Source organism: Nyctereutes procyonoides, unplaced genomic scaffold, assembly GCF_905146905.1.
Source record: "Nyctereutes procyonoides isolate TBG_1078 unplaced genomic scaffold, NYPRO_anot_genome, whole genome shotgun sequence".
NCBI lineage: Eukaryota > Metazoa > Chordata > Mammalia > Carnivora > Canidae > Nyctereutes > Nyctereutes procyonoides.
The window spans coordinates 13,486,983-13,499,120 of NW_026575136.1; the positions used below are offsets into that span (position 1 = coordinate 13,486,983).

Genomic DNA, 12,138 nt, shown 5'->3' on the forward strand with positions numbered 1-12,138 from the left:
AGCTTAAGGTATGCGGTGTGACGGTCTGATATACAGATATATTGTGAAATGATTAGAGTAGGGTTAGTTAACACATCCATCACTCCCGGCACTTATATTTGTGCATGCATGTGTGTGTATTAAGAACTTTTAAGATTGGCTGTCCTGACAACTTTCAAATACACGATACAAAATTGTTAACTATACTAACCATGTAATACATTACACCCCCAGATCTTTTCAAAATCTTATAACTTGACTATTATTTATATTCCCCAAATAAATGAGAACATATAATGTTTGTCCTTCGATTGACTTATTTCACTCAGCATAACACCCTCCAGTTCCATCCACGTTGAAGGGAATATAAGGGAGAAGAAATGTGTGGGAAATATCAGAAAGGGAGACAGAACATAAAGATTCCTAACTCTGGGAAACGAACTAGGGGTGGTGGAAGGGGAGGAGGGCGGGGAGAGGGGGTGACTGGGTGACAGGCACTGAGGGGGGCACTTGACGGGATGAGCATTGGGTGTTATTCTGTGTGTTGGCAAATTGAACACCAATAAAAAATGAATTTATTATTAAAAACATCTTATAACTTGAAATTTATAGGCTTTGACCGTCTTCACCCATTTTTCTCCTCCCACCCCACCCCTACCTCTGGCAATCGGCAATCAAGGAAGTGCTCTCTTTTCTATGAGATCAGTTGTTTCACATTCCACATATGAGTGAAATTATACAGTACTTGTCTTTAGCTCTCTGACTCATTTCACTTAGGATATGCCCTCAAGGTTCATCTATGTTGTTGTAAGAGGTAACATGCTTTTCTCTTTGGTGGTTGAATATTCCATCACATGTATATTTTAATATAATTAATTAATTAATTACCATCAGGCCCGATTCTCTGGTCAGACTCCCTGGCTGGGGGGACTAGAGGCTGTACTCAGCAGGGAAGCAGGGCTACAGATCTGCTTTCCTGCCCCCGTGAGGCTATAGAACAGGCTCCACAGCTGGTGAGACTGCTTGGCTAGGGATCCAAAGCAGGGAGACCTGCTAACTGAACTCCCCGGCCATGTAGGGGCACATCTGCAGAGCCACTAGCTAGGATCTCTGCTCAGGCAGGCTGCAAGGAAGAATGCGATCCACCCAGGCCTGAGTGCTGGTCGCTGTAAGCCCCGCCTCCTCCCCACTATCTCTCTGATCCCCAAGGGTCTGCAGGAGGCAGGATCTGAGTGGGCCTCTTGAGAAGCATCCCACAAGGCCAGGAGAGCTTGTGGTTCACCTTAGACTCTCCTCCCACTGGAAAAACGTAGGCCCAGGGAGATCTGGATGTGGGTCTGTGCTGGCCAGGGGAAGGAGCAATGTGGCAGCTCCTCTCGCCTGTCTAATGCTGTTCTACTTGCTCTCTGTTCAGGGACTGCTTCTGCTTCAGCCTCACCCCTGGATTTGAGGATTTTCCCAATGGTGTATTGTCTATGAATTGTCAATGGTCTTCTGTGAGTGACACTGAAGATAGAACAATGTATGATGCCATTTTGATGGTGTCATCATTTTTACTCTTTTTTTTTTTTTAAGATTCATCCATTTATTGTAGAGTGAGGGGGAGGAGGCCCAGGAAGAGAGAGAGAATGTCCCAAGCAGACCGTGCACTGAGCACGTAGTCCCACATGGGGCTCATCCCACAACCCATGACACCAGCCAAAAGAATTGGAAGGCTCAATCAACTGCTATCCAGGCACCCCTTTACTCTCTTTTGCTGTAAGCCATTGGTCTGTGTCTCACCTGGATGCCCAGCTAGATCTTTCCCTCTCTGTGTTTCTTGTGTGCACAAGTTACCAAAGGTAAATAGAGCCCACATGATGCTTCCCTCCTCTCTCACAGAGGGAAGGCAAGCTGAGCTCCAGCACCACAAAAGGACAAAAATCTCACCTTCTCTGAACACTTGGACTCAAGTGAGGTACAGCCTCAGACTCCCCAGAGCAAATGAGAAGGCCAAACCTTGAAAAGGCCAGAAGTCAAGTAGGCTAGGAGGGAAAGCAAGGATGAAGACCTCTTTACAGGGAATAGAAAGTTGTTAATGAGACATGCCCTAAGGCATTTTTTTAAACCACAGACACATACCCCACCATCTGACATCAGCCATATTGCTTCACACCTCTTAGCCCTTCCGAACATACCATGAATACAGAGTGTAGACAAGGAAACAGAACACACTGACAATCCTAAACCATTTTGAATAATCAGTAAATTACCTCATATTTATTTTTTTAGGTGAATTTGGCATTGAAATTCTGGACAGATTAAGAAAAAAAGTTTTGATAGTTTCATGGTTTTGGATATTAACTTGAATTATTTTTTTTATAAATTTATTTTTTATTGGTGTTCAATTTGCCAACATATAGAATAACACCCAGTGCTCATCCCGTCAAGTGCCCACCTCAGTGCCTGTCACCCAGTCACCCCCACCCCCCGCCCACCTCCCCTTCCACCACCCCTAGTTCGTTTCCCAGAGTTAGGAGTCTTTCATTTGAATATGTAATAGGTATTCAATAAGTTTATTAATTTCTTAGTTTAAATACAGCAGGTAAAATCACATATTTAGATACCTATTAACTATTAATAGTAAATATCCAATATAAAAAAGTTTATTAGGAAGGAGGTTTTCTAATCTTTCAAAGCAAGCATTATAAAAGTAATCTAATGCATTAAATAATCTCCATTAGTTTTATCCAAAGAAATCTCCCCAATATATTTGTGAGATGGATCCTTTCTACACTTTGTTTTATTAGAAACTCTGGCTCAGAGAGCTGGGGGAGATCACAGCTCAGTTAAATGTTTAAGAAATAAGGTCTGAGTCTAGTTGCTCAGTGCTCAGATTCTGTACAGAACAATTTTATTGTTTCTCTTTAACATCATGGAACAATTTTACGAAGTGGTACATAGTATGTTTTTCTCAAGATTTTAAACATGTGAATAATCACGTTGTTCTTTACCCTATCAGATTTCTGATGTGAATCTAGCCAGAATTTTATGACTAACACATATTTCTAAGCCAGCATCTAATTAGTATTATGTAAGCTATAATACAAGTGAACTCAAACTAGTATATTTTTAAGACAAAATACATATCTTCCCAAAGTCTTATCTGCTAGGAAAACCAACATGTATATTTAGTTGAATCCATTCTTTATACCAGATGTATATTTATTTCAAAGTCAATGCATTTTAAGTCAACCTTCAAAATGCTTCTTTTAACCACTTTGTTATGTTTTCACCACAGTATATTATTTAAATGATACTCCATTACTAACTTCGTGGGTACAAGAGCATTCCAGAAGAAAACAGAATCTCTTTCAAGATTAAAGGTATTTAGAATCGACCAGGATCAGCACTTTATAGAAATAGAACTACACACGTGCACCCACACAAGAAATACAATTACCCACACATCCCATTTAATCCTGCAGTAAAATAAACAAAGCAATGAATCTATTCACCACTAAACAAATGGGAAGACACAAAAAATAGCTCCTTATGCTTCCCAAAAAAGTCATGGATTCTGTAACTTTGTCTTTCTTTCCCTCTTTTTAACCACAAGTTCTTATCATCTGAGTAGTTTTCAAAAGGCTAGACAAGGGGAAAAGATGAAGTATTTTTATAGTTTATATTTTTATAACTTAAGATAGTGGGTACACTTGTCTTACTGTGGAGCAATTAAAATAAAACCAAGGCTAATAATAATGCCTGGCATTTATTGAGAATATATTATATGCCAAGAACTCTCTTCGGCTCTTTACATCTGTTTCATTTGAATCTCCCGACAACCTAACAAGACAAATGGCAGCTTCTATTTTTATGGAAAATCAAATGGAGTCTTTGAAGTTAAGGAGAAGTTGGAGGTGAAGAGTTAACTTGGACCACCTGTCCTACCTCAAAGACCATACTTCTCTTCACTTTGTAATCTTGACCCTAATCTCTGTACTTCTCTTTAAAATATGGGACATTAGGCCTAGTTTTGTAGCATGCCACAATTTTAGGTTCAGGATACCATCTATCCTCTTAAGATATTGAAACAACAAAAGCCAAAAGAATTCCTGTTTCCTGTTCTTGCTTTCCCACTGTACCAAGCATCTATGCTTCACAGTGCCAAAGCCTCAGCCCCTCATAAGACAGGACTGGTATTATCACGGTCTCTAGAGTTCAGGACTCCTGCCTCTCCTCATACCTGCCACTCACTCCTGAGAACATTCTTCTTGATCCCTCATTCCTGCAGTAGACATCTACACATTTTTGCTACAATTTTCCTACTACATTTTTGGTAAGGATCTCCTCACTTGAATTGCAGCACAGTTATCAGACTTGTGGATCTTTCCCAATAAGCTCAGGGGCATAATTAGTCCCCCTGGGAGCTGCTTTGAGTAACTGTTTTCTCAATTCCCAAAAGGGAGTGAATGGCTAATACCACTCTAGGTGCAAGAGAAATGAGATAATTTATCACATTCGATGGATCTTAGGACGTTTAGGATCTAACGCCCTCTCAGAACCCTAGTAAGAGGACTGGTAGTGTGTCTTCTAGTTAGTCTGTGTCCACTCTGCATACTGTCCTAGAGTCATAGCCTTTTCACAACAGTCAGGAAAATATTTCAAGATACTTCTGGGTTTTGTTTCCTCCTTTTATACCTGTTCCTTTTTACTTCACTCAGTCAGGAACAGACCTTGTACTCATAGCCTTGGCACAATCTTGTGATAAGATATAAAAGAGAAGAAATTTATGAGTCCCAGAGCTGGAGAAGATTCCATGGTATAGATAACATAAATAAAGATTAATAAAGCTTTCCCTACCTCTTCCCCAAAAAAAGGAAGTGACTCTGCTGGGTTCTGAGCAAAAGGGAGGGCAAGTAAGGATTCTGGAATCAGAGGAGTTTCCCAGCCCAGGTTGTACACCCTGCAGCTATGTGTGAGCAAGAATTGAGAGAGAAATGGTGGCTTGGACAGGAAGGGCTATTGGAAGACTTCCAAAATGCCTGGGATACCAAACGGTATCTGCAAGTAGAAGAGAGCCTCTCCGGGCCAGCAGAATGGATATCCTATCAGCTATGGCTGTTGCCCCCCAACCAGGGACAGCCTCCCCTACTCCTTGCAAATCCCCAAACCTTAACACCACGTAAGATGCCAGAACTCAAGTTTATCTTTGCAGGGCAAGGATATGAAATTACAGGAAGAGCCAGGGTTAAGTTCCCTATTGATGGAACAGAATGAGGGCTCAAAGTAAAAATTGATATAAGCAAGAGTTTATTTCACCAAGTTTTGCACCAATGTCATACCCACACTGGTCTTCAGAGTAATCCCAGAGTGTTAAAAGGACAGATCTATTTAACTTCCTTTCTCACATATGATTAAATTTCAACTTAGACAAATAGTTTAACCACAGCTAGTAAGAAGCAGGTGTGAGCCTGAGGCTTCCTGGTTCAATTTATATCCTATCTACATTTTTAATAGTTTCACTGTTATAAAGTCGATCTGAGCTCACCATGAAAGATTCAGACAATGTGAAAAAATATGGAGATCTCAGTGAAAATCATCCAAAATCTCATCTGTCTGTCTCTGTGCATTCTTAGCTTATGGATATATGGATACCCTTTTATATAGGTAAGATGGTTCCCTAAATGCTTAGAAACCTGTTTTCCCTCTCACAAAGGCATTGTGAATTCTTCCATATCAATAAATATAGACGTACATTGGCTTAAATGAATAAATATACAGACGCAAAAAAGGATAAAAGATACCTGGCCTAGTTAGATGTACAATTTTAATTCAGTTCAATAAATACCAAGGGCCTATTTTATGCCAAACTTCAGGCTAGGTATTAAGAAAAGAGATGAACAGAATACAAATGCTGCTCTGTGTTTCCCAGGTTAGTAGGGGAAGCAGGGAAATATAATTAGAGCAGTGTAACCCCTGGATATAATAGGTGCACAAAATATGGCCTGTGGGATAATCTGCACCTTTATTTGTATAGTACATGAATTGATGTTTCTTTCTACTTCTCTAGTTCCCATCACTACAATTTCTATGCAGATTTTGCATACTGAGGGTCCTGGGTCCTCACTGAGTCCTTCTGATTTATCTTTTAATTTTTAATAATTCTCAAATAATCCATTCGTTAGATGTTTATAAAAATACGAATAAGTGCACTCAACGTGTAAAATCCAATTATCGTAATGAAAAAAACAATACCTTTCTTAACTAAATGTCTAGAACACTTCTGTTAGCCACTTATATCACAACAGACAAAATTAGAACGGTAACAACATATTGCATGGTGCATTATCTTTGGAGTGTTATCTCAACATTTCAAGGCTGTCAACTCATGAAATTCTGTTTTCTGTAACCCAAAACAGTGACCTTGATGAAAATTTCTGCCTAATAGGTCACAGAGGTAGCATATCTATGATATTGATTTTTGCTATTTGCATATTTGGATGTAGTTTACAGTTTATGTATGCTTGTTAACATTTGTTCAGCACGTACAATGTCTTTTGACATTTGTGGACAGAAAGCTTATGTACATATTGTGAAGTGGGAATACTTGCCGAAAAGAATTTATTAAGTAAAGTTTAAATTCACATAAATTGAATACATAATTGATATACTTAGAATATGCAAAATAACTGTTTAGATTAGCTTAATTGGGAAAAGATTTCTGGAGGAAATGAATTACTAATTGCATTTTGAAGTAATTAATAGATATAGGCAAAGAGGAAAATACACATACAGAGGAATGGAATCAAGACATGCAATTTATGGCATATTGGATGGGTCAACCAGTTTTCTGAGAAGTATCCATCCATTCTTTTATTCAATGGACATCCAATGAGCACAGTTTATACCAGAAACAGTGATAGTCGTGTAATATAACATTCCTATCTTCGAGCTTAACAGTTTCATGGAGGAGACAGGCAACTGAAAACATACTAGGACACAGCAGGGTATGTATGTATGAATGAATGCATGAATGAATGAATGAATGAATTCACTTCCCAGAACTGTAGGATACTGGTAGGAAACTGAGAAGTGAAGTTAGGTAAATCAGCTTGGGAGCTTAAAAGTTAAAGAGAATACAAATTAACTGATAATTATTATGAGCATCTATTTCCATGTTCCATTTAGCTAAAATACTGCATTAAAATAAAACACAAGTAATCATATGCCAGTAATCATATAACTGCAATCATTCTGGAGACAGAGGTAGACATTGCAGGACTAGATAGTGGTTTATTAAGGAAAACCCAAAGGCAAAGTACATTAGGGGTAGAAGCTCAAAGCACCTCCTGCCTTTACTGATTGTGAAGCTCTCAGGGTGATTTTCAGGTTTTGCCTGTGTTCACTGATACCATGTTTATGAGAAAGCTATCACTCTTCTTAAGTAGAGATCTCTTTATCCCAAAAGTCTAGAGATAATTTTGTATTAAAACTGAAATACTATATACCTAGCCCAATTTTTTTAGGATAATCTCAAAACAGAGGAGCATCTGTTCACATGCAAAATAAATAATGGTCCATGGTACAGTTTTCCACAGGATTGTAGATTGACAACAGATTGAAGTCTACCAATTTGTATCTGTTGTCACAACAATAAAACTGTACTTAGCAATGCAGAATGCTGAAGTTCATTAAAGCGGGAAACATGCATACTATTATATAGTATATGCTAGAAAAAAAATCACTAGAACCAAGCAAGGCATTTGTTTTCCTTTTTTCCTTGATATTCATGTTTTTTCCCTAGCCAGACATAGGATATTGTTGGTTATAAGTAATTTGTGGTCAAGTTTTGGCTTTTATAACAGAATGAGAAATACAAGATGAGCTACGTGGATGCTGAGATATACACTGAGCATATTCCGGGCTGAAAACGAAAGAAAACATGTCCCACCACCTCTCTCCTCTCAAACTCAAAAGACTTGTGTATTTTGTTTGAGTTTGTGTCTGTGTCTCAAACTCAAAAGTTTGTTGTAACAAACCACGGCTGCACAGTTGCCGCATATACTACGGGGCAAGGGGGAGCTACACGGAGAGGGGACAAGCTAGAAACCTGGGACGTGTCATTGTTCAGAAGGCTGGAGATGCCTGCCATCTGTCCTGAGGAATCTGATACTGCCCAGACTTTCAGGGGAGCCCACAGCATCATACAGGTTCCTGCCCCCACCTCAGGATTTGGGGATCACTTCTTGGAGTGTGCTAAGGAATTTCACAGTCAAAACAATTGTTTGAACATATGGTTACACTCTCCAAAAACACAGCTAAAAATTCAGGATGAACTTAAGTGAGAAGATTTAAAGCAGTAGGCACTCAAGTGTAGGGGGTTCTTAAATCTACTTTTACAATGATCTCATAGTATCAGAGCAGACCTCATTTGAGTAAAGAAAAAAGTGAGACTTTTCTCAGGATCACTGAATGTACTATTGCTGATTTTATTTAACATCGGGCATTTCTCTCATGTCAGGAAGCTATCTAATCCTACTTACAAAGCCAGATGTATGTTGATTTATATTTTTAAAAAGAAAGGAAAAGAGAATATTATGCCAAAGGGATAAAATCAGGTTCTTCTCTCTTTGTAGAATTTAATTAACATCAATCTGTTTGATTTCATTGAGCACCTAGTTTTGTGACAATTACAGTCAGCAAAAGTAAAATCATGCCTGCCTTTACAGCTTAGCACCTCAATAGTAGAGACTCGTAGAAAAGTGGAAAGAAAATTTGCCATATGGTATAATTGGCACTATGGCAAAGGACAACAGAGGATCCCATGGAGCACAGATGAGGGACATCTTAGGATTTCTGGGGGAGGAGTTCTCTGAGCTAAATGCCTAAGGACATGAGGGAGTTAACCCCCCCCAACACACACACACACACACACACACACACACACACGGAGGAGAAGATGAGCTTTCCAGACAGGGGAGGACCTACTGCAAAGTCTAGAACTGCACAGGAGAGAGCTTACACCTGGAGGCAAAGGGGATGGGTAGTAAGTCTTTGAGCAAGGTTCAGGTCTCCTCCCCAAAGCACTCTCAAGTACACGAGACTTGCCTGGAACATGTTCCTCAATGCAGACGCCATGGCCACAACACATGGTTTTAAATCAGATGTGCAGTGGTTATGAGCCTTCCATGGTATTAAGATCACTGGAGGAGCTGTTTTAAAACTACATATCCTCAGCCCCAGCCTCAATGATTTTGCCTCAATAGGTGTGAGGTGGGATCTAGGGCATGGTACCTCCCGAAGTGGTTCTCCTGTCCAACCAGGGTCAAGAATCAACGGTAGGGCCACTGCATTTTAACAAGCTCCCAGGTGATTATGATGTCCATTACCTTTCTCAAACTGCTGCCCTGAGGCTCAGTGAGACACAAGTTTAGCAGCTCTTCTTCACCAAAGCAACTGTCTTCAAAGTGTGATCCCTGAACCAGCAGTATCAGCATGACATGGGTACTTCAAAATGCCAATCCCTGGGCCTCACCTAGACTTACTGGATCAGAAACTCCATGGGTGAGGATGCGTTGTACTCTAACAACCCACCAGCTGATTCTGATATGTTAAAACTTGAGAACCACTCACTGAAGAGAAATCGGTATATTAGGTGTTGTATTGGGGGGCAGGGATAAAGAAGGTATGGTGATACATATATATTGATCTCCCTAAGTTGCTACTTAAGGGAGAACATGTTAATAATTTTTCTTTCTTGAAATGACGCACGTTTCTCCATGAATTGCAAAGCAAGAAAAATAAAACATATGACAAATGATGCTTTTAACTTGCCTTTTGCTGGTATTTGACTCTCTACTGGCCATCCCATCTTCTGAAGGCATTTCAGCTCGATTATTATTTAACAAGGGCCAGTTTAAAACATAAACTCTTGAAAAATTGAGGTATTCTGAACCGTGAGGTGACTTCGATCTCTCTGTCATGTGGACCCTGCCAGTCAAGGCCCTGGAAGTCAGCAATTCCAGGTTTGACATACAAAATGCTATGTCTGAAAGACAGCAACAACAAAAATATGTTCTTCCATATGAGAAAGATAAAAAATACTGAAGTGAAGAATACAATGATGGGGCTAGCTCACCTCAAGGAAGAAAGAAAGTTTGGAGTTCTTTCCAAGATAATTTTGACAAAAGGAACTCTCATTATGAACGTGGTAGATTTGAGCTGCAGTCTTCACCCCTCCAGGAGGATAATGAAAATGTGTCGATGGGGGATGTCCAGGAGGACCCCCAAGTAAGACACACTCCTTATAACACCTGACGCAACAAGAGGAGAGTGAAATGGCATAATGAAGACCATATCCATATTACTGTGTGGAGAGATAGAAAAAATCTGAAGAGAGAAGTAGAAGAGAACACACAAGATGGAATCTCAGGGAGCTGGTTCAAGATCACCATTCCCTATGGGAGAAAGTATGACAAGGTATGGCTAATGGATTAAATCCAGAGACACTGCAGTGTCCCCTTGGTTCCAGTGGATTTCCACTACGTTAAAAACCAGGCCCGGTTCTTTGTCCAGGATGTTTGCACTGCCTCTGCATTGAAGGATGTAAGCTACAAGATTTTTGACGAGGAGAACCAGAAGATATCTATCTTTGTCAATCCTTCAAGTGTACCCTACTCTGTGCGGTACAAGTTGGAGCCAGAAGAAATGGAACAGCTAAAGCTGACCGTGAACAAATGCTGTGATGTCTCCCAGCAAGCTCTTGATCTCCAGAGTCTCCGCTTTGACCCAGATTTGGTGGGCCATGATATTGATATAATCCTAAATTGAAGAAACTACATGGCTGCCACCCTACAGATCATTGAAGAGAATTTCCCTGAGCTATTGTCTTTGAACTTGAGCAACAACAAACTGTATGAGCTGGATGGCCTGTCTGACATTATAGAGAAGGCCCCCAGAGTCAAGATTCTGAACCTCTCCAAAGATGAGCTGAACTTGGTGTGGGAGTTAAACAAGATGAAAGGGCTGAATCTTGAAGAGCTTTGGCTAGAAGGAAACCCCTTGTGTGACACCTTTCCAGACAAGTCCACCTACATAAGTGCCATCAGGGATTGTTTTCCCAAGCTGTTACGCCTGGATGGCCAGGACTTAACCCCACCAGATATCATTGATACTGACATGCCATATTCAATACAGCCCTCCAAGGAAAGCTACAAAGGATCTGAGGAACTGAAAAATCTAGTCTTGCAATTCCTGCAGCAGTACTACTTGATCTATGACTCTGGAAATCATCAGGGTCTCCTCGGTGCCTACCATGATGAGGCCTGCTTCTCCCTGGCCATTTCCTTCAAGCCCAAAGACCCAGTGCCAAGCAACTTGTGCGAGTACTTCAAGGAAAACAGGAATATGAAGAATCTCAAGCACTTCTCCCTGTGTTCAGCTGCTGACGCATATAAAATATGACATCCTGTGCTCCTTCTATATGCTTCCCAAAACACAACATGACCTCAGCTCCTTCATGGTGGACATGTGGTTCCAGATGGAGAAGATGATTTGCTTCTCTGTCAGTGCGGTGTTCAAGGAAGTGGAAGGAAAGTCTCAGGGTTTTGTTCGTGCCTTCACCCGGAATTTCATCGCTACCCCTGTCAGTGATTCCACTCTGTGCATCGTGAATGATGAGCTGTTTGTGAGAGGTGCCACCCCCAATGAGATTCAGAGTGTGTTTTCCAAACAAGAGCCTACACTGACCTCCAGCTCCATGGTCACCCTCTCCCAGGAGCAGCAGGAAATGGTACAGGCTTTCTCCACTCAATCTGGGATGAAACTCGAGTGGTCTCAGAAGTGCCTACAGGAAAATGAGTGGAACTACACCAGAGCTGGTCAGATCTTCACTGTGTTCAAGCCTATGCCCATGTCCATGAGTGGGAAAAGAGGCCTGACTGACCAAGAAGCCAAAGTTACGTTCCAGGCCAGGTGACATACCACCGGGAGGATCAGTTGTTCCATGTATTTTCCCCACTCATATGATTGCTATTTAGTTTCATAATAAAGAATGATACTGCACATTGTGAAAAAAAGAATAAAAATAAATAAAAATAAATAAAAATAAAATATAAACTCTTAATGAGACCCCAGGCATGCGTTTTCCACATTCTTACTTTTTCAAAATGCATTTGA

General features: G+C 40.4%; 1 pseudogene; it reads left to right on the plus strand.

The window, feature by feature from the left end:
- Positions 1-9,521: 9,521 nt before the first annotated feature.
- On the plus strand, positions 9,522-11,938 carry LOC129495426 (nuclear RNA export factor 2-like; annotated as a pseudogene).
- The last annotated feature ends 200 nt before the right edge of the window (positions 11,939-12,138 follow it).